The sequence below is a fragment of the Platalea leucorodia genome, assembly GCF_965183815.1.
Source record: "Platalea leucorodia genome assembly, chromosome: 3".
Taxonomy (NCBI): Eukaryota; Metazoa; Chordata; class Aves; order Pelecaniformes; family Threskiornithidae; genus Platalea; species Platalea leucorodia.
Genome location: NC_138825.1, coordinates 34680100 through 34700657, shown reverse-complemented (window position 1 = coordinate 34700657; position 20558 = coordinate 34680100). Strand labels below are relative to the sequence as shown.

Here is a 20558-nt window from a genome sequence, read left to right as displayed (position 1 = left end):
ATGTATAAATCTGACTGGACGTAAAGATAGTTTAAGTGTGGGGTACATGTTGTGTTGGTACGAAGGGATTTCAGGAATGGGAAAGAAAAGGAATGGGATGGGGTGGTCAGAGGATACTTACATAATTGGATAATGTGGGACCTGGGCATGATGCAAATGGTATGGAATAAGGGGTGGAGATACTGGGTCTGGCTGGGATGGAGGTAACTTTCTTCACAGCAGCCCATATGGTGCTGTTCTTTGTATTTATGGCTAGAAGTGTTGATAATGCACCAGTAGTTTGGCTGTTGCTGAACACTGCTTGCACAGCATCAAAGCTCTTTCTAAGCCACGCCCTGCCCAAGGCCAGTAGGCTGGGGGTCTGCAGGAGGTTGGGACTAATGGTTACCTGTGCTGAGGTCCTTCTTTCCAAGAAGTGGCTGGACATCTGCCTGCTGATGGGAAGCAGTGAATAAATTCCTTGCTTTGCTTTGCTTTGCACATGCAACTTTTTCTTTCCTTATTAAACTGTCGTTATCTTGAAGGGGTGGTGGTGTGTGTGTGTGGAAATCCTCACACGAAAATCAAAATGTCATCACAACGCGTCCTTCTTGTCCCTTCACTGCTTTACAACGGCAAAAGATTCCCCACAATTATTCCCCTCTCTGGCAACGTCCAGTCCCAGTTTTGCCCATTACCTCTTGCAGTTACTGTCTTTATCTTGACTAACAAGCTTTTCCATCTTATTTTCTCCCCCGTCCTGCTGAGGAGGGGGAGTGGCTGGGTTGACGTTTGGCAGCCAGCCAAGGTCAACACATCGCATCCACTGTGGTATCTTCAGGGGCTGCAAGGAAGTCTTTGCTCTGGTGCCTGCAGCACCTCCTCCCCTCCATATTCTCTGACCTCAGTGCTCGCAGGGCTGTTTCTCACAATTTTTTTCTCACCCCTCACTGCCAGGCAGTGTTTGGCCCTTTCTTACGTACATTTTCCCTGAGGTGGCACCATCTTGGCTGAGGGGCTCAGCTGTGCCCTGCGGTGCATCTGTTGGAACCAGCTGTGTCCAGCATGGGGCAGCTCCAGTCTCCCCTCAGAGAGGCCGCCCTGCAGTCCCTGCTGCCAGCACCTAGACACAGATGCCCAGCACACTTGGTAACCTGCTGTAGCACTTAGCGGCTCTTACTGTTGAGTGGCAGAGATGCTTGGAAATGCAGAAATTTGGCGATGGTGTGTGTGGGGGGAAATGTCAGGTCGACTATTGCAACCATTTAACTTTTTGGTTACCTTTAAGCTTGTCGCAGAGGTGAGTCCCTAAAACAAAATTGCCGAATCTGGATTGCTATTTTCACTTTTAGCTTGGTGCATCTTTTATACTAGGGTTTCAAGGGAAGAGATGGGAAACAACATTATGGTGTACTTAGTGGTTAGGGACACCTGTGGTGTGTGGGGGAGAGATCTGGGCCACTCTTTCTGCCCTCGCGATCCAGGGTCCTGCTGCCACTTGCTTACCTCTTCTGCCTTGGCTGCTTTCCAAAGTGACCTGCATGCTGTGACAGTTTTATTCCTGTCTTGTTTGTGCTGAACATCTATGTTGGAGTGACTTCCCCACCACCCCCAGATGTATTGCTCTGTATTCTACCAGGTGAATATTATGCTACTGTGTTCATATTTCTAACTTCTGCACATCTTTTGCATTATCTCAACTGTCTTGGTAGTAACTGCCAATTTGATAAACTCTGAAGTTAAAATGTGGTTTGCTAATCCTCTTTGGATATTAACAAAGATGTTATGTTTTTAGAATGGGTAAACAAGCTTTTATAAATGTATGAAATTAATATTTACCTCATAATTAATTGACATAAAATCATTGGATGCTGCAGAATTTTTTCCAATAATGCTAATTTTCTGGGTATCTAAAACTCTTCACAGGATTAAACTTTTCCTCTAAACTTGTTTACTTGCAATCTTTAAGACCCTGGACACAGTTATTTGACTTCCAACTGCTCTTGAAACATCACTGCTGGAGAGAGCCAAGGTTTAACACAATACTGCAGATTAATAAATTATTGGAATGCGCAATATCTTTCATGCTTTTGGAAATAAGTTTTTTTAAAAAATTAATTATCCTGAAAACAGTGTTTGTTTCAGTGGGAAAAAAAAAAAAAAAAGAAGCAGCATTTTGTATAACCCCTTGCTAGGGAGGATTGCAAAAGTACTTCAGAAAGTCATTAAACCTTGTTGTGCATACTGTGCATATATCTCAATCTCTGTTTTATCAGTGAGGAATAAGAATGGAACAAGGAGGCCTTTCATTGTCTAATATAAAACAAGAAGTTTGTATCGGTGCCAGGTACGCAATTTAGGAGCCTGCATTACCATGACCTGATACTATTTCGTGACGTCTTGTGGAGTCATGTTCAAAGAGAATGCTAATGGGCTGCCACAATGAACAGGTAACATCTTTATAATGGAAGACCTAGAGCAATAGGAAATTGGACACCCTGTGATTTACAGTAATCACTAAAGTGTTCTTATTACTTGTTCTTGCTTAAGTCCCTACTTGGAACTTGAAATAGATTCTAGCACTGCAGGGCTTCTGTCTCTTCACCTGGTGAAAATGGAGGAAATGAAAAGATGAGAACTTGTTTGGGAAGTACCTTCAAAGCATGTTCAGTGAAGGTCATCATTAAGCATGAAGTGCTTCAGCCAAGCTTGCCCATTTAAGACTGCTGTTCAGTTGATTAGGAGTCAGGTTTTCAAGTGTGTAAGAAGTTTGCTGGGGGACTTCACACTATACCGCCAGAAGTCCCTTGGGGAATAAAGTGAAACACTTGAAACTGAATGCTGCTTATGATGGGGTACTGAAATGGAGCAAGCATTGAGCGCAAGTCTCTTTATGACCTGTCTATTTCCCTAAAAAGTGTGGGAGAGTTGGAAGCAGAGACAGGTGAGCCACGAGGCATATAGAAGCACTGATCATTCATGGATAGGGTTAGGAAAGCCAAAACCTACGCAGAATCTGACAAGTGATGTGAAGGGCAACAAAAAGGGTTTCTAAACAGATATGAGAGAAAATTTGGATCCACTGCTGAATGGGGCAGGAGGATCTTGTGACAAAGGATGGGGAAATGACTGAGGTACTCGCTGCCTTCTTCTCTGTAGCCTTTACTGGTAAAACTTGCCTTCAGCAATCCCAGGGCCCTGAGATCAGTGGTAAAGTCTGGAGCAAGGAAGAGTTTCCCTTCTTGGAGGAGGATCAGATTATGGAACACTTAAGTGGGACATACACAAGTCCATAGGACTTGGTGGGATGTACTAACAAGTGCTGAATGAGCGGGTTGATGCCATTGTGAGGCTACTCTTGATTATCTTTGAAAGGTCCTGGCAATTGAGGGAGATTCTTGAGGACTGGAAGAAAGCAGTTGTCACCACTATCTTCAAGAAGCGCAAGGAGGAGAATCTGGGAAACTATAGGTGATTGGCCTCACGTAAGTCCCCGGGAAGGTGATGGAGCACATAATCCTGGAAACTGTTTCCGAACACATAAAGGACAAGAAAGCGATTGGGAGTAGTCAGCATGGATTTATAAAGGTTGAAATCATGCTTGATAAACCAGATAGCCTGCTATGATGAGATGAGTAACTCAGCAGATAAGGGGAGAGCAGTGGATGTTGTTTATCTTTACTTTAGTAAGGCTTTTGACACTGTCTGCCATAACATCCTCATTGACAAACTGATGAAGTGTGGATTAGACAAATGAATAATGAGTTTAACTGAAAACTGGCTGACCTGCTGGGTATATAGGGTTGTGGTCAGCAGCACAAAGTCCAGTTGGAAATCAGTCCCTAGTGGTGTACCCCAGGGATTGGTAGTAGGGCCAATAATGTTTATCATCTTTATTAATGATCTGGATGATGGGACTGAGTTCACCTTCAGCAAGCTTGCAGACCATACAAAACTGCGAGGAGTGGCTGATACACCACATGATTGTGCTACCATTCAGAAGGACCTTGAGAGGCTCAAGAAATGGGCTGATAGGAATCCTGTGAAGTTCTGCAAAAGGAAATGCAAAGTCCTGCCCCTGGAGAGGAAGAGCTGCATGCACCAGTACTGACTGGCTGGAAGGCAGCTTTGCAGAAAAGGCCCTGGAGGTCCTGGTGGGCACCGAGTTCAGCAGGAGTAGCAATGTACCCTTGACGCAAAGAATACCAACAGCTTCCTGGGCTGCATTAGGAAGACCATCACTGGCAGCTTGAGGGGACGATCCTTCCCCTCTGCTTTGAGGGTGAGACACATCTGTAGTGCTTTGTCCAGTTCTGGGCTCTCCAGTATGAGGGACATATGGACATACTGCAGCAAGTCCAGCAAATGACCATGAAGATTATTAAGGGATGGGAGTGTCTGTCATACAAGATGAGGCTGAGAGAGCTGGTATTCTTCAGCCTGGAGAAGGGAAGACTCAGCGGGGATCTTGTCAGTGTGTATGGTCACAAACTGAAATACAGGAAATTTTCTTTAAACATAATTATTTTACTGTGAGGTTGGCCAGACATCTGGAACAGCTGACCCAGAGAGGTTTTGGAGTCTCTGTTCTTGAAGAAGATGGTCAAAGCTTGACTGGACGTGGACCTGAGCAACTTGCCCTAGTTCACCCTGCTCACAGCAGGGTTGCACTAGGAAATCTCCAGAGTCCCCTTCCAATCTTGGCTGTTTTTTGTGATTCTCTGTTTCTGTTAATTTTTTTAAGATGGTAAGTCTCAGTAACTAGTTGCTGTCACGTGTTACAAATTTCCATTGATGTCAGCGAGAATAGGAGATGGGGAAAAGAATTTGCATGGGAAAAGTTTGTAATGCTGGAGCATTCCTTGATCAGTTACAGGTTTTGCAAACCTTACGTTTTAACAGCTTTTATTCTTGTTTGTGTCCCGCTCTTCTTGTCCTAGGGGCTGTGAGTCTTGAGTCTGCCCTTCTGCAAATCTCAACCGCAGATGTAACTCAGCAGCTTGCCTATCAGAGTGGCAAGCCGAAAATGATACGACAAACTTTTTACCTGCTCAGCAGGTATGTGCTGTCACTAGTCCAACCCCACATGATGTTAGCAGTTTCTTTTCTCTACTGGCTGCCATAGAGGTGCTCACTGAGGTGTAACTTCTTGCTTCGTTAATGTGGCAGCTGCGGAATCACTGCCTGCATTGTGGGCATGGGTTCAGCTGTAACGCATTCTCTAGGGTCTTTGGGTTGCTCATTTATCTCAAGGTACAAGAGCAACTGTAAGGAGATGGGAATCTGTTCCCTGAAAAACTTAAGAATAAAATGTGTTCTCAGCGCTGTATGTCTATTCAGATTTGTGTGCCTACGGAGACTCAAGACCAGTCTTTCACAAGACAAATCCATGGAGGATGGGCCTGCAGGTCTTTTGTGCTAAGCAATGCATGCAGTTGCAAGGTTTTGTTTCACAGCATCACTCGCTTTGTGATGGCAATGTTCATCTTCTGCCCTTTTTGAAAGTGCTGCTTGCTAACGCCGCCTATAAAGTACAGCAGAGACAATCAATCCCATCCTGCTTGTGTGTCAGATTTCTTTAGAAATGCTGAGCCTGAGACTCTTTCTTGGTGTGTTACCTAGCATGTGTGTAAGCATCTCTGCCAAACTTGGTGCTGGCATGCTGTCTGCAGGGATGGACTCTCTGAAGGCTGGGAGTATGTCTGTGATAATTGGTTAGAAGAAAAATTGCACCATTAGACGAAGATTTTATGCTCAAAACCATGTATCCCTGTACTGCTACAGACTTGCTGTGTGACGGGCAAGTAAATTAAAACTGAATTTTTAGAGGAATTTTATAGCTCACACAGAAGTACTGGACATTGAGTTGTCAGTACCCTTTTGGGATGTGGCCCAAAGGCTGGTTTATTATGTTTCTTCAGTGGCACTTCACTGCTGCCTTTTTGCCATCTAATTGCTAAATAAACTCAGTATTTGTGTAGCTATGCAGCAAAATAGATTGGGAATTTCACCCAACTGAAATGTGTGTGGGGGTTCTTCATTCCTTTGAGTCTTCCCTCCCCCTGCCCCCCCCAGATCAGTTTCCTGACTGGTGTGATTGCAGCTGTATTAGTATTTATCTAATTCAAGATTATTGGTCATTATAGTATTGCCCTAACTCAACAAGAAATCGTGAAATAAGGATATTATAGGTATCTGGGTACTCAGTATCACACTGAAGCGAAAAGAACTGAGGTTTAAAGTAGCCTCTGCTTCGATGCAGGTTAAGCCATTGTCACTAGAATGAGAAATAGGTGGCTAATGTGTCTTACAGCACAGTGCAAGGATTTGGTATGATAGCAAATGAGGAGCCCAAGCACTGCTTGGCTGCAACTATGTGGTAGGAGTTCATAAAGTTAGCTGTGTCTCTCTAGTGCCATATAAAAGAGCTTTGTGCATGTGGTGGGGAAGCCCTTTGGGACAATGAGAAGCAGTGGCAATGGGGCAAACAGAAGGTAGAGGGGAATCAAATTTTGGTCAAACAAAGCATTCTGTTCGGGATTATGTAGGTAAAATTCATAAACTTTTCTCTTTGGGAAGACTTCTTGTGTTTCAAAGTGGTGTTTTGAAATGCTTTGAAAATATGAAGTGAAAATGTCTCAATTATCAAAACAAATGCATGCTTAATTTCTGCCATACCTTGCTTCCCCACCTTCCTCCCCCCGCCCCCCCAAAAAAAAAAAAAAAAAAAACACCACCAAAACAAAACAAAAACAACAACAACAAAAAAAACCAACAAAACCAAAAAACAAACCAAAGCTTTTGGTAAGATGAGATTGTATTTGTACTTCTAATAGCCTGCTTATACGTCTTTGAAACAGCAAACTACAGTAATTTCAAACCTGTATGGGCTATTTTGCTGCAGCTCTTTGTTTTGCTTCTATTTGTTCTTATGCAGCTCCCACCATTGGGCAGGTCTACATGGGGAGATGCTGAAGTAGCAGGAGGGAGGTTATGGCTAGAAGGATTTGTTCTGTGAAGTTTCCAGCACAGATTTTGGACCACAGCCAAAGCTTGTTGAAGGCAAATTTCACATACTTCTGGCTGCCTGAGTTGAAGCTTTTGTTCCCATATGTCTCTCGTGTCTTGGGCCAAACCTTGCCTTTAGTAAAAACCCAGAAAGCCTACTCAGTTTCTGGTAGCACTGAAGTTAACACCATGTAAACTCTGTACATTTTGCTATCCACATTGCAGTCAGTCAGATTACCATGAGTTATACTTGGGCAGCAGGTCTCTCAAAGTCCAATCGGTGCAGAAACCTCCAAGGGGAGCAGTATTCCTTTAAGGCATGGTGGGCACCTCACCTCACTGTCACTGGCTGTGTGCTTTTTCTTGTTACCTTCTTATAATTGAAGGCCAGCTGCCAATAACACCATGTGGATTTGGAAACCATGGAGCTGCACAATTCATCTTGCAATTATGCCTCCTCTGGGGTTCTGATATTTTATTGTTTAATAGCACTAAATCCTTTTTAATTAAAAAAAAACCTTCCAGGGGTACTAGTTTCAGACAGGAGTTATGTGACCAGTAGTCACATCAGTTGCTCCTATATGCACTGGGCTGCACAAAAGCTGGCTGCAAACTTGCATTAACACAGATGTGGCTGTTATTCAGATCTCCACTCAAAATCTTATGAACTCTTTGAATGCTTTTGTTTCAGCTTAGGACCTGTCTCTGGTTTTGAGGTGTCTGACACCTGAATTGGCTTGACTGCTGCTCTGTATCTGTATTGGTGTCTTGCTCTGACACCGTAATGAATTTTGAAGCAATCCCGATTGTCCTACTTGCTGTGACTGAGTTAGTTTGAGCAGTTTTGGGGTCTGTTTCTTTGGAGGAAACTAAACCAGAAGCTGTGCCCTAGGTGTGCATTGGATTCTCTTCAGTCCTGGATGGAGACACAAGACCTAATGATTTGTCTGTACTACTATGAAGTTTTCCAGTATGACCACACACGGGCCAGCGGAGGATTCCTGACCTACTAAGTTCTTGCTAAATCCTGACTGTTTCTTGTGCTAGGTAAAAGGCCAGGTGGCTTGCATGCCTTTAACTGCTGTTGACCTTAATGCTTTGTAATTCCCCATGCTCTCTAGATCCACCTTTCTCCTAGTTTGAAATCCTTTCCTTTGTTTAACTAATAACTTCCGTTGTCATTCATCTTTGCTTGAATCACTTGTCTCCTATAATTTACTTTCTATATTATCCTCTCTTTACTATGTTATGTGTTGTAATGGTGACACCTGCTCCTTTGTTCTCCCAGAAGACCAGGCAAAGTACAGCCTGGGGACCCCTGGAAACAATAGCGCTTTTCAGCCTGTGACGTGAAAGACCTGAAAATTCTCTCTGGTGGCAGAATAACCCAGCAGTAATATCAGATGATCTCTGATAGTAACCTTGAGGCTGCCTCTGGCTACTAGAGATGCAGTCAGAGTCTGATTAAATCTAATAAGTTGAAGGACACCGTGGAGATCTGGGACCACAGCTGTACTTTGCACAATAGTTCTGCCCCATCACAGAGATTGCATGAACCCAAGCTTCATGTGGGGGTGTGGTAATGCAGAGGCCAGGGACTGGGTTGCTGCTCCAGAGTACCTTTAGGTGCAAAGACACATCCAGGTCAGCTCTTTCCCATTTCCCCCTGTTATAACCTACATTTGAGACCCTTTTTCCAGCACTCCCTATTCCCTCTCTGGTGACAGAACTGCTTTTCCTCTTGTGTCTTAGGTAGGTGTGGGCTCTGCGTGAGGCTTTGGCTGGAAATGGGGCATTACCTCAGAACTGCCAAGTGCTGGGGGTTACCAGTCTGACCATGAAGATTTTATGCTTTTTTTTAAAAGCAATTTCTCTAGGGCTATGAGATACAGGCAAACCTTCTTGTAGTGCAGCAGTGACGATGGAAATGGTCTGCACAGTCCCCACCCTGCATTAGTGTCTGGCTTAGTCCTGGCTACTGTTTACATCATGAACTTGGCAAACCCTAGTACTTCCCTCCTGCATGGCGCCTTCCCCTCTCCAAAAGCTGTGATTATAGACTTACACAATTGTAATGACATCATGCACAGCAATACTGCAGATCCTATTCCCTGCTACACAAGCAGCAGAAACATAAACGTTGAAATGGGTTTTGTTTGGGATCTGAGAGATTCATCTGTGGTGGTTGTGCCCACCAAGGAGAATGGCTGAAAAAGGAAAGAGAACCTTGTCATGTTTGTCAAGGTGTTGCCACAAGTGCTTTGGGTCTGTGGCATGCCATATCGTGACCCAGGTGAGAGAGGATTACAAGTAGGCTTCTGCCTCGGCAGGGTTTTGGGGTCATTGACTGGTGGTGGGGGTGGCCCGTACCATAGTGCCCTCCCCGCAGCAGAGTGCTCCCAGGCTGGGCAGGCAGCAGTGTGGTGGGGAGCAGGCTGGTGGTAAGTACTGGTTTGGGGTCAGGGGAGTGATAGCACCAACGTCATCTATCTGTACCTGTAAGTCTTGCTCAAATGTTGTTCCACGAACATTGTGGTCCCGCTAGTTTCCTGGGCCCACCGTCTGTGGGACATTGGAAAAGCTTCTGCAGCCAACTTTTTCCTAAAAGTGATTCAGTGCCTTCCCTGCCCTCCCCGCCGTCAAATGTGGTTGTGAAGGGCTGATGTTCAAGCAGCTGCACTCCTGGGGCATCTGCTGGGCTGCAGGATTAAATCCACTGTCCTGGTCCTCTTTGCTTTCCCCAGGGTTGCCTGTGTTTGGGCACTGTTCAAACTTTGAGGGGGAGGGAGTATGGGGACAGAGTGCCATAGTGCCACAAGCAAAAAGCAGAAACAGAAAGAAGGTGCTTGCTTTTGTTTGTGAGACCTGCTAGGGGTAATGATGCTGGGGCTGTGAAATGCTACTGTCACCCGTGTGAGGCAGACCAAAGGAAACAATCTATGTTGCTTTCTAGAGGGGTCTGCAGAAAGCCCTACAGCTGAGGAAGCAGATGTTTGTGTGTGAGTTTTCCATCAGACAGTTTTGAAGCATATGCATGGCTGGAACATTTGGTTCAGGGGACCAGGTTAAACCTTGTCTGGTTTAATCTCTCTCATTTTTTGTTTAATCATCCAGTTTCATACTTTGAGATCTTCTTAAAACCAAGATAGTTAGCAGATGGCTATGTGAATGTATAGCTAAACTACCTGTTTGTCTTTTAACATGCAAGAAAATAAGTTTTACTTCAAATATTGGATACAGTGAAGATGTTTAGATATTTATTACATTTCTTCCTTTCTTTGCTCTAATAAAACCAAGTTTCCAGAAAGCTCTCCATAATGCTGGAAAGGGGTGTGACCTTTTTTCAGTGAAAAAGATGTTGCTTTGCATTTGCTAACCCATAAGCAATTCAAAGTTTATACTTCCTTGCACTAAAAGCTGTCTCAAGCTAATTGGCAATCTCAGTTTGCTTAAAAAAAAAAATAATAAACAAACCTAGTCTTTCAAGTTCACCTCTGCCTCTGTTTGTTAGTCTCCATCTGGTAGTATATCAGAGAACTCTAGAACATATGCTGCTCATCTCAAGGGTAGATATAGGGACTGTTGGAAGAAATAATTTTAAAAAATCATTAACAGATAGATATTATTAACATGTGTTTATTATGGGCCATGTGGTCATGCCATTCTCCATTTTATTAATTTTAGTTGTTTAAACAAAATAAATATATTTTTAAATAAATTGCTGGTTAACCTCAGGTTGAGGTACGTGCAACAGAGCAGTGGCTTATGAACTTTCAGCTGGGGTGAGATATGTGACTTCCTTTAGGGACAGTGAAAAGCTACATTCTCTGATTCCCCTTCTGCTGCAACCAAAACCTGGGCGTTCCTCATCAAATGTGTGATAGGAACAGAAACAGACCTTGCATGTGGCTGGGCACTGAAGTGCATATATGGTTGATGGGAGCAGCTGCATGTTGTTCATATGTCAGGTAGAGATCTGGTCACCTGAGGCCCTCTAGGAAGAATTTAGTTTTCTGCATTGCTGGACATAGCGTAAATCCTGGACAGCCTTACTGTAGGATATCAGCTTGCTGTGACTGCATCTGTGGGAGTTAGAGTAGTTGGCAGGACTGCATGTTTTCCACCAATTTTTCAGTTATAACTGCCTGATGTTTTTGTTTTGTTAAAATAATTCCTTGAGGTGTACTGTCAGGGATATCAAGGCACACCTCTGCAGAGATATAGCCGAGCCTCATTCTGCAACTGCTTGAGAAGTTGCCCCCAGCTGATCTGACTGTGAATAGGCCATTTAAGTGGGAAATAAACAGTTAACACCCAGCTGCAAGGAAGCTACTGGACTACCTCTGTGCCTTGCCCATGCTAGCAGGTAGCTTAGCTTCTAACAGGCATGTTTGAGCTCACCAGTTACCTTAAACTTCATCTATGCTCTCGTTACAGGTCTTGCATAACTGAAGTATATATTATCTACCCACTTTTGTTTGTTTGTGGTACCAGTATACTCTGTTAAATGGAGGGACCTCAAACCTTTCTTCATGTTACTTGCACTTAAGAGCTTGCAGTTTTTCACAGCAGTGGACAAAGAGTAAACTGAACTAATTAAGGGCCTGAATAAACATAGTGCTTGTGTGTGCTACGTAATTAAATGCTTTGCTGAAAACAGTTTATCTTTCTGGCTTACTTAAATGTTGCTAATTAGTATTGATCCCCCCCCTCCCGCCCCCCAAGTCCCAAAGATGGGATAAAACATGAATATCTGATCTTAAAACTGCATAGGTGGAGAGCAACTTGCTAGAAGAGCCATATGATCTACAGCCCACTACTTCCTCCCTTTTTCAGGAATCCCTGGCACTTTCACCTTTGGGTGATGGGAAGTGCTTCTCTTGCATCCAACCTATATGTATTCTCCCACATAACAAATACAATTCTGGTGCGATAGTGAGCTTAAAGGCTGCTTCTTTCTCCCAAGATCCTCAGTTGAATTTGTGTGAAGATACAACTCAATCTACTTGTATATCTGTAAAAGTAAATGCTTTATGTAAAGGCAAATCACAGTCTTTGCCTCTTGAAGTTATTAGCTCTGTGTTTGCTCTGTGTTTGAATTTTTTATAATGTTTTCATTTGACAGAGTAGTCGTGCAAAAATGTGGACTGACTTAAAAGGTGTCTGCATGTAAGTAGTCTAATTATAGAACATCCTCCCTTTCACACCGTTTTACAAATGCAGCTTTAACTTGAAAATGTGCTGACTTATACAATGGTTGCACTTGTTAATCATGTGCATGGTTTTATTTATTTTGCTGTATTTTCCTTTTCCACTTCTATGTTTTGCTGGTAACTTTCACCTTGAGAATTTTCTGTAATAGACTAGATTTTCCCTGAGAGACCCAGGTCTCTGCTGTGAATTTTGAAAGTATGTCTAATTCTCCTCAAACATGCTCCAAATGTTAACTATTAAGATTCCCATACATCACTTTAAATTTTCTTTGAGTAAGAGCAAAGTTTTTCCGGGGCAACGTGTTTATGAAAGAACCTGGGTACATGACTAGTTCAATGACAGTAATAATTATAGTGGTGGTTGGTGTCTGGCCAGACTCATCTGACCTTTCTGGAACTAATTTACTTTTTGACAATTGGAATGACCAGAAATGAATTAAGCAAGAAAAGGATCAAGTGCTCATCAGTGTATTTCCTCTGAAAGCAAAAAACTGGCTTCCACACGCAAAACCTGCCTGATAATTGTCCTGAAGCTTAATGAAGCAGGGCATCAACATTTTTCTTTAAACAGAGTGAAAGCATGGGTAAAAATGTGGAAAACATTGTGTTTTTGTGGCTGATGAATGACAGCGGGCCTCTCTAAGTTTTTAAAAAATGTGAGGTAGGATTGGCAGTGGATATTCAAGAAAAGGATTGCACCTTGGCAGGAAAAGAAAAGTTTAGGTCAAAAGGATTGTATGTCCATCCAAATACCTTTCAAGCAATGAATACAGAGCAGAAATGAAAATGGAATAGAAAACTTGGGGAAGATTACCAATAGAATGGTGTAAGAGTTCCTGATTTTTAGATCAGGGGTAGGTCCCAACTTTGGGATGGAGGGTAAGAATCAGAGATTTGTATAAAGGTTAGCTTTCTAACGTAAAGGTAAATCCAGACATAACTGCAGCTTTAGCGGCCTCTAGTCGTTATTGCCAAGAAAGATGGTGGTTTCCATAAGAGCACTTGGTGCTTTTTTTATTATTTGTAAGAGCTTGTATTTAGTAGCTTATGCATTTGCAGAACTTTGCTTGACTGAGATTCAACACAATAGAAGTCTGTTTGAAGGCTAATGTTTTTTGAGAACATTTTGTCAAAACCTTGTTCTGTATTTCAGCATGTGGATGAGGAAGATGGCTCCTGTGGTATTGGTGATATGCCTCTTGCTGCTCACGGGGATGGATTCCTTATGTGTGCTTCCTAGACTTCCTAGAGTTTGTACCTACAGTCTCCAGAGGCCACATGAGAGCGGAGCAGTGGTCCTTTCTCCTCAAATCTTGTGTGACTGTCAGGCCAGGTTTACTTTTGGCACACAGGCTGAGCAGGACTTCTTGTGCCCTTACCAGACACAGTAGGCTCCAGATCAGAGAGCAGAGGCACTTCATTGATTTCATCCCTCCTTGATGCTTGGCTCAGGCAGGAGGAGCTGCTGAGGTGCTATGAGGAGGGCTGAGGAATGGATCGTCGAGAAAGGAGGTGTGAGAGGCTGGAGTCAGGTTGCAATTTTGTTCAATTACAGTGTTTTTGGAGAAGGGCAAGTCGGAGTAGGAGCTGAGAGAGGAATAGGAAAGTGCAGGGTGAAGGGGAAGGGTCAGCAGTGGGTGGGTAGATCAGCAGCATAGAAGTAAGCATTGCAGCAACAGGGAGTGTTAGAGGAATAGAACTGAAGAGGGTAACCAAGGAGGGAATGCAAGTAGGGAGACAAAGAGAAATGGTGTGACAGTAGCTAAAAGGAGAGGGGCAAAGGAGGCAGAGAGAAGAGTAAGGGGTTAGGAGAGGAAGGCAGAGAAACATTATTGTTAGGGTGTATCCGCTACAGAGCTTGAAATTCAAAATTGGTATCCCCTTGTGTAGCAGAGAAATCCATTGGCAAAGCATGGGGATATGTTGATGTAGCCCAGGGCAGTGTCCTGAGCAGTAGAATCAAGGGCTGTATTTCTTCTTATACTTCAGCTAGATGGGTTTGGGGTTTTATTGCATAGTATTACTTCTTATCGTGTAAATGCAGCTTATATCTGTAATGCTAGGTCTGCAGAGAGTATAAGAGCGACGTCTGTAGGAAAGCCTTTACCAGTTGATACAATTTTTCTTACAGCTTCAGATGCTTTAGCTCATGTATACAGAGGTAATAAGCCTTTAACTAATGCCAGAGTGCACAGCTTGCTCAATAAAAATGTATGTCTTCACTCTTTGAAACGCAAGAGATGCTTCATTGTATTTGTTCTGCCTTGAAGTACCCACTTCCTTTACTTTCTGTAGATAGTGGGTAATACTTGTGGAATTATAGTTATCTCTAAATGAAGTTTGATGGTTTGGGTTCCTTTTTATGATATGTTTTGCAGTTGGCTGTGCTGAAAGCTTCCAGTTGTTTAGGATTTTTTCGTTTATCTTTATAACTGTCCTGTGAGAGATGATAAATTAGGATTATTGAATCATTGGTTCTTTATACCATTGTTTTTGAGGATAACTAAATACCACTAATTTCCCTTTTGCCAAAGTTTTAGCAGTTTGTTTGCAGCACCTGGCATTGGTTTTAGCCTGCATCTTCTGGAGCTTCTGGTTTTGCTCAGAAGTTGCATGAAACAACTGGTGTTTATTTGCACGTGTACTTCCCTCCCCTCCTAGCTATGCATATTTAACATACTAGTTATCTGTTGGTTTTTCTCAAAGTTGTTTTTCCTTGCCTTAGCTCAGGAAACATTATCCTAATGATTTGCCTAGTTGTTTCCTTTTCTTTTAGCTTGTTTTTCTTTCACTGTCTGTGTTTTGTTTGTTTATTTGAGGTTGTTTTTGCTTATTTTTATAAGTCGGGCGTAGTAAAATAGATCCCTTGGGGATCTATTTTGGGCATGGGCGTAGTAAAATAGATCCCTGGGGCACGGGCGTAGTAAAATAGATCCCTTCCTCTGCCCTGGAAAGACTTTAGTTGTGTCCTTTGCAGCCTTTTAAGAAAACTTTTTATTGTGTAATTTTTTGCTTCATTTTAACATCCTCTAATGAGATGTCTTCTATTAATTACATTAACTAACCGATCCAATAACCTTAAAACACAAAGCCTCTTAGCACCGTTTTTACAAGTTTATTATGCATTATAGTTCCAATCACGTTTGTTGCAATAAATTTATTCCAACCCACTTTTATTTATTCTGAATAAAACTTTTAATATTGCTTTTTGGTATCTTACCAAATCTTCACAAAGCTGTACCATTATCATAAATACTTGTTTTTCATAAACAACCTTCTTTTATTACATTAAATCACATATCTTTTTATAGTTCATAAACACTCTCTATTAAACCTAATGCACACATACATGTGTGCATTTTTATGAGTTGTCTTTGAAAATATATTTCAAAAAGTTATGTTAGGTTTCAGTGTGGTCTAGCATAGTTAATGCAGCTCTTTCTCAGTACAAGTTACTCAGCTGAAATGCTTGGAGAGTATAGCTCCTTTTAGGGTAATACTCTGTGTTAAAAACAGTATTGTTTTTCAGGAAGATATTTTAGTTTTTATGAGATACTAACTCCTACCCAGCGATGTATAAGGTTACAACTTAACGAATTCTTTATGATTTGGCATGGTCTACTTAGCTCACACAACCTTTATTGGCCACCATTACGTAAGTAGTTTTTAATTATGAAGCTAAATTCTATCATTTTTCCACAGATCTCTTATTCCTTCACTATGCAGAATGGATCTGCTTGTGACATATGTAGTAGAGGGGGCTCTTCTCTGCAGGATCATTGCCTCCTTAACAGTGGGAGTTTGTATTGAGTGAGGCAAGATATTGCAGAGCTGGAAAGGATGATGTCTGCACTAGGAGAACTGAATGCCCATGCAGAACAAATTCGGTGGCTGCATAATTTTTTTTGTTGTATAAATCTGGCTTTACTATGTGACTGGAATATGCTTTTTATTTTTTAGATCATCTGTGTACACATATGAGATAATAGCACTTAGTGTTCATTGGGGAGGTGAATTGGTGGTCTTTGAGTGGACCATACAAATAAGAAAATACTGTATTTGGTATGACTTGATTCAGTATGCTTAAATATAACTTGACATCTCACAGTGGTAAGGATGAATAATTTCCCTTTAAATGATCTCCCTCTATTCTGTATCCCGAATAAAACAGTGGATTCTGTTGGAAAAAACGTATGACTATGTATGTAGAAACAGTTTTATTGGGTGGAACTAAAACCCACGTAAGTAGCTTTAGCTTAACGCTTCCTAATTCTTGAATGTTTAGTTTTATTGTGTTAATTTAATTCCAAAATGAATATTTTAAATAAGAATTTATATGCAGGTGGTATCCCTTGGGTCATGTCAAACAGTATCATCTCTGTATGCAGAGTCTCTGACTTTCTGCTTTTGATAGCACAGCACGGGGTTCAGGCACTGAGGATTTCCAGGGCATGCAGGGTGGGCCTGTGCAGCCTGTGGCATAGCCTGTGGCATGGCCTGTGCTCGCTTCATTGGATCTCCTCTTGCACCATGTAAAGGTAACTGTTAGGTCTGTGTAAGCTCATATTCATCTCTTGGTAGGAGTGTGGATGCATGACTCTTTCTCTTGTCACTCTTCTTTGCGGTTCTTTGGGTTTTTTTTTTTTGTTTTGTTTTGTTTTTTTTTTAATTGGAAGAGGCTGGAGGGATTCTTGGATCCTTCAAGCTAGGAGCTAGTGATGGGGAAAATTCACAGTAGGGATGTTCAGATCTGTTTCCCCGCCTCTCACCCAAACCACGGAACGTAACTGAAAATTATTCTCTGCCTGCTACAAGAACTTGAAGTGACCACCAGCCTTTCTGCCTTCAAGGCAAAATGCAAAGCGTAGCTGGTTTTCAATTTTTTTTTATCATTACTAAAGCAAAGGAGTTGGGATGACTAATATTCTATGAAGTAGGAGGAATAGTGGGAAGGGATACTAAATAAAGTACTCATAGTTAAACTGCCTGTTGAGGTAATATAATTTCGGATGATGTGGCAGTGAGCCCAGCATAAATGCGCATTTTGATAAATGTGATTCTTGGACAGTAGTGCAGGCTGGAGCTCCTCCTGCTCCCCAGAGGCTTTGTGATCAGGCTGCTCCGTAGTGTCGTATTTCCAGCTGCATGCTCACGGGCAAGTGCACGAGTCCTGGGTTGAGGATGTCTTCACTGTGAGCAGCACCAGGATTGGAACTGAGTGACACTTACACAGCAGCTTTTACAGCTAAGAGCGGCTCCTTTCAGGAGAGCAGTGCCCAGGTCACACCAAATGATAGCTGAACAGAGCTGCTGATGGGGGTGCAACCTCCTAAATTCTGATAAATTGTTGTCCCCATCAAAGGGCAAGTTGCGAATTTCAGGAACGAACCAGTCTGCTTTGAAGACTGTCGTGATGCTCTCATACTAGAGAGTCTCTGTTTTATGGAGAAAATTGTTACCTTTTCCAAAACGTTTGCCCTGCTGGAAATAAGAGAATAGGTATTAATAGAGGTCTGTAATACTTGACACCCAGCAGCCAGACAAAACTGCAGTCTCTCGTGTTCTTTTTCTCATTCTCTCATCTCTTTGCCTGAATAGAATTGATTGGATAGGACATGCTGTAATTTGTTTTTACAATGAATAATGTTCTAGTTTATCCTCAGGGACAGTTGGGTGAGTAATCTCACACTGACCTTGACACTGTGATGTTGTAAAATGCAGATCAGGTTGGTTGTTTTAAGCACAGAAATCATTTAATTTGGTTTTATTTCTAGTAAAAGGTGGGGGGGTGGCTAATAAGGAAACGTTTGTGAGCCTCCTGCCCATGTGATAATATATTTTCTCCGTATATAAAAGTATTTAGCTAGTTGTAGTATTTGATTTGATTTACAGGCTTATCAGAGAACTAGATATATGTTATTAACTTCAGTGCGAACTCTTGGGCTCTCCTCTCTGTCTTTTATCACTTTACAGAGACTGAGTTCTGGGCATCAATTCGTGTTTTAACAGTGTGATTGACACTGTTCAAATAAACTGGCGTCATTAAGCTGCTGTTCCAAAGGTTGTGCAACTTTTTGAGTGAATGCATTTAGCTTACAGGTTAAATAAAATCAGATTCCCGATGCACTGGCTGTAGATTTTACTATTTTTTTTGTTTGTTTGTTTGCAGAGGATGATAGCCCATTCTAGAACGTAATAAATAGTGTGATTTGAAACATTGACTATGTGGTAACAAAAAGCATTACAAGATAGGAAAAGGGTACTGTAGGATAGCAAGAAGGCAGCAACCACTCGAACCTTCAAAAAAGATTGTTCATCATGCTGGTCTATTAGAACTGAAGCTGATCGTTGCATGTTTGGTATTTGCATTGCACTAAAGGTAAGAGTCACTCTGCAGAATTCAGGCATGGACAAATGTGAATCACCTCTGACTAAACCACCTGCAAGCAAGAAGCTGAAATTGCCCAGCAGTTGAGGGGGAAGCTGTGTGTGTGCCTTCCTTCTGTCATGGCACACAGGCAACCTCGAAGCATGTCATTGTTAGTTTGTCTCCGTGTGTATTAATAACTGAATTGTTTTCAGCAATGGCTTCATATGAAAGCTGAAGGAAATGAGATTCCTGGGTGAGCTTTGGATCAGGCCCCTGGCAAAGAGAGAATGTGTATGAATACTATCCCTTTATCCATTTTAGGAGGTTGAAGATCTCTGCCATCCTGAGCCATGACCAGCTGTGAAGAGAGGGAGTCATGAAAAGTTCATGTGAAAAAATTGTTTTAAGAACATTTGTAGGTAGCTTTAATGCAAACCACATGCTTTCCTCTGACCAGTGAGAATGGTAAGATGCTTGCAGTGCTTGAATCAAGACGTCCCTGATTAAAAGCCAGTGGATCTCTTTGAAATTAGTTGGAACTGCTTTCACTAAGCAAAGATGAGAATTTAGCTTGTATATGAAACAAAAAAGATCTAAAGTCTCCACTTTAGGTTTTTATCAGTTATTTTGGAGACACACCAGGGCAGAGTTTCTGGCGTTGAGACTGTTCTCCATCCCTCACTTCAATGAGGCAAGAACAGGGAAGAGCGTTCAGTTACGGTAACATCTCTTCTGAGCTGTCAGTCATTAACAGCCTTTTCCTTGTGTTTGGGCGGTAGCAGGTGGCTGCCTGTGATGTAGCCTGTTGCCCAGAGGATGAGAAGACAGAGGCTGTTTGCCTTGTGCTTCTAGGAAAGAGAGAAACCGGGAATGGCTACAGGGTGATGTGGTTCAGGAGGGGTCTGCTCCAAAGGCACATCCTGCAGCCGCTGTGCTGCTGCCGTGAAGGTGGGGGCTCATGGGACTGTGGCTCTGGGCCTCCTTTTTGGGGGGCTTCTGCGGCCGATCACACAGCTTGCAAAGACGTCAGCACCCCTGGGCTGGATTTGCCTCACAGGTCTGGCACGGTCCTGGTGTTGGATGTGCCTAGCTGCAGGTGATGAAGGGTCTCTTGTGTAGTGCGTATCCATCACCGAGCCCTTCACAGCCCCTACAGTAAACCTCTGCTGATGTTGTGTGGGTTCTGTGGTGGTTGATACATAACTGAAAATGATCTATTTCCACAACAGTAAGACTTGTTTTTGCATTCCTGAGAGTAACTGACTGACTGCAGTACATCAGCCCTGTGCTCTCTTCATGTCATAGTTTGTCTGGTCTCTCAACTCTTTCGTGAGCATCTCTCTGTGTATCAGCCAGACTGCCTTAAAGTCTGAGTTTTCTTTTTTAACTTTTTCTCTCTGATAAGCATTTTGGCTAATAACTGATTCCATAGACCAGACGTATGTGCTCTCACACTCTCATACACAGTCTCATCTATTTGGATTTTTGGTTTGATTAATTCTTTTACTTCTTAAGGCTCTTCCTGGATACAGGCAGCCTAGTTGGTCTTTATTTGCCGGTGGGTCCTGCATTGACCACCACTGTTTTTGCAAGCAGTGAGGCTATGACAACCTGACACAGCTGGCTTGTGGCTACGTAGAGGTCCATAAGAGCTGTCAGCGCAGTTTGAGTGTTTGTGACTCCTAGATGTGGCAGGAACTCTCCTTTCCAGTATAATAGGGTAACATTCATTTTTCTTCATATCTAAATTAATTGCCTTGTCTTTCTGTCTGATGGCAAATTTCATGTTTCCTCTACTGTAAATGCTTCCCTTCTCTAATGTATGCCAGGCTTCAGCATACAACAGATTTTCCTCCTCATTATTTGAAAAGAAGTGTTATCAATAAAATGAAAATTAAAATGTGTCATGATGATTTGGAGAGAAAATAAATACACTGAGGCTAAGCTTTCATCCCAATTAGACCTTGACAGTAAGAAATACTGGGGGA

The 20558-nt window shown here is 42.4% G+C and overlaps 1 protein-coding gene across 1 annotated transcript in view; it reads left to right on the top strand.

Annotated features, from left to right (window-relative positions):
• Positions 1 to 20558, top strand: part of GLP1R (glucagon like peptide 1 receptor) — a gene marked incomplete at both ends in the record, with an annotated part of 87423 nt that overhangs the window by 32664 nt on the left and 34201 nt on the right. The gene's annotated exons all lie outside the window — the stretch shown is intronic.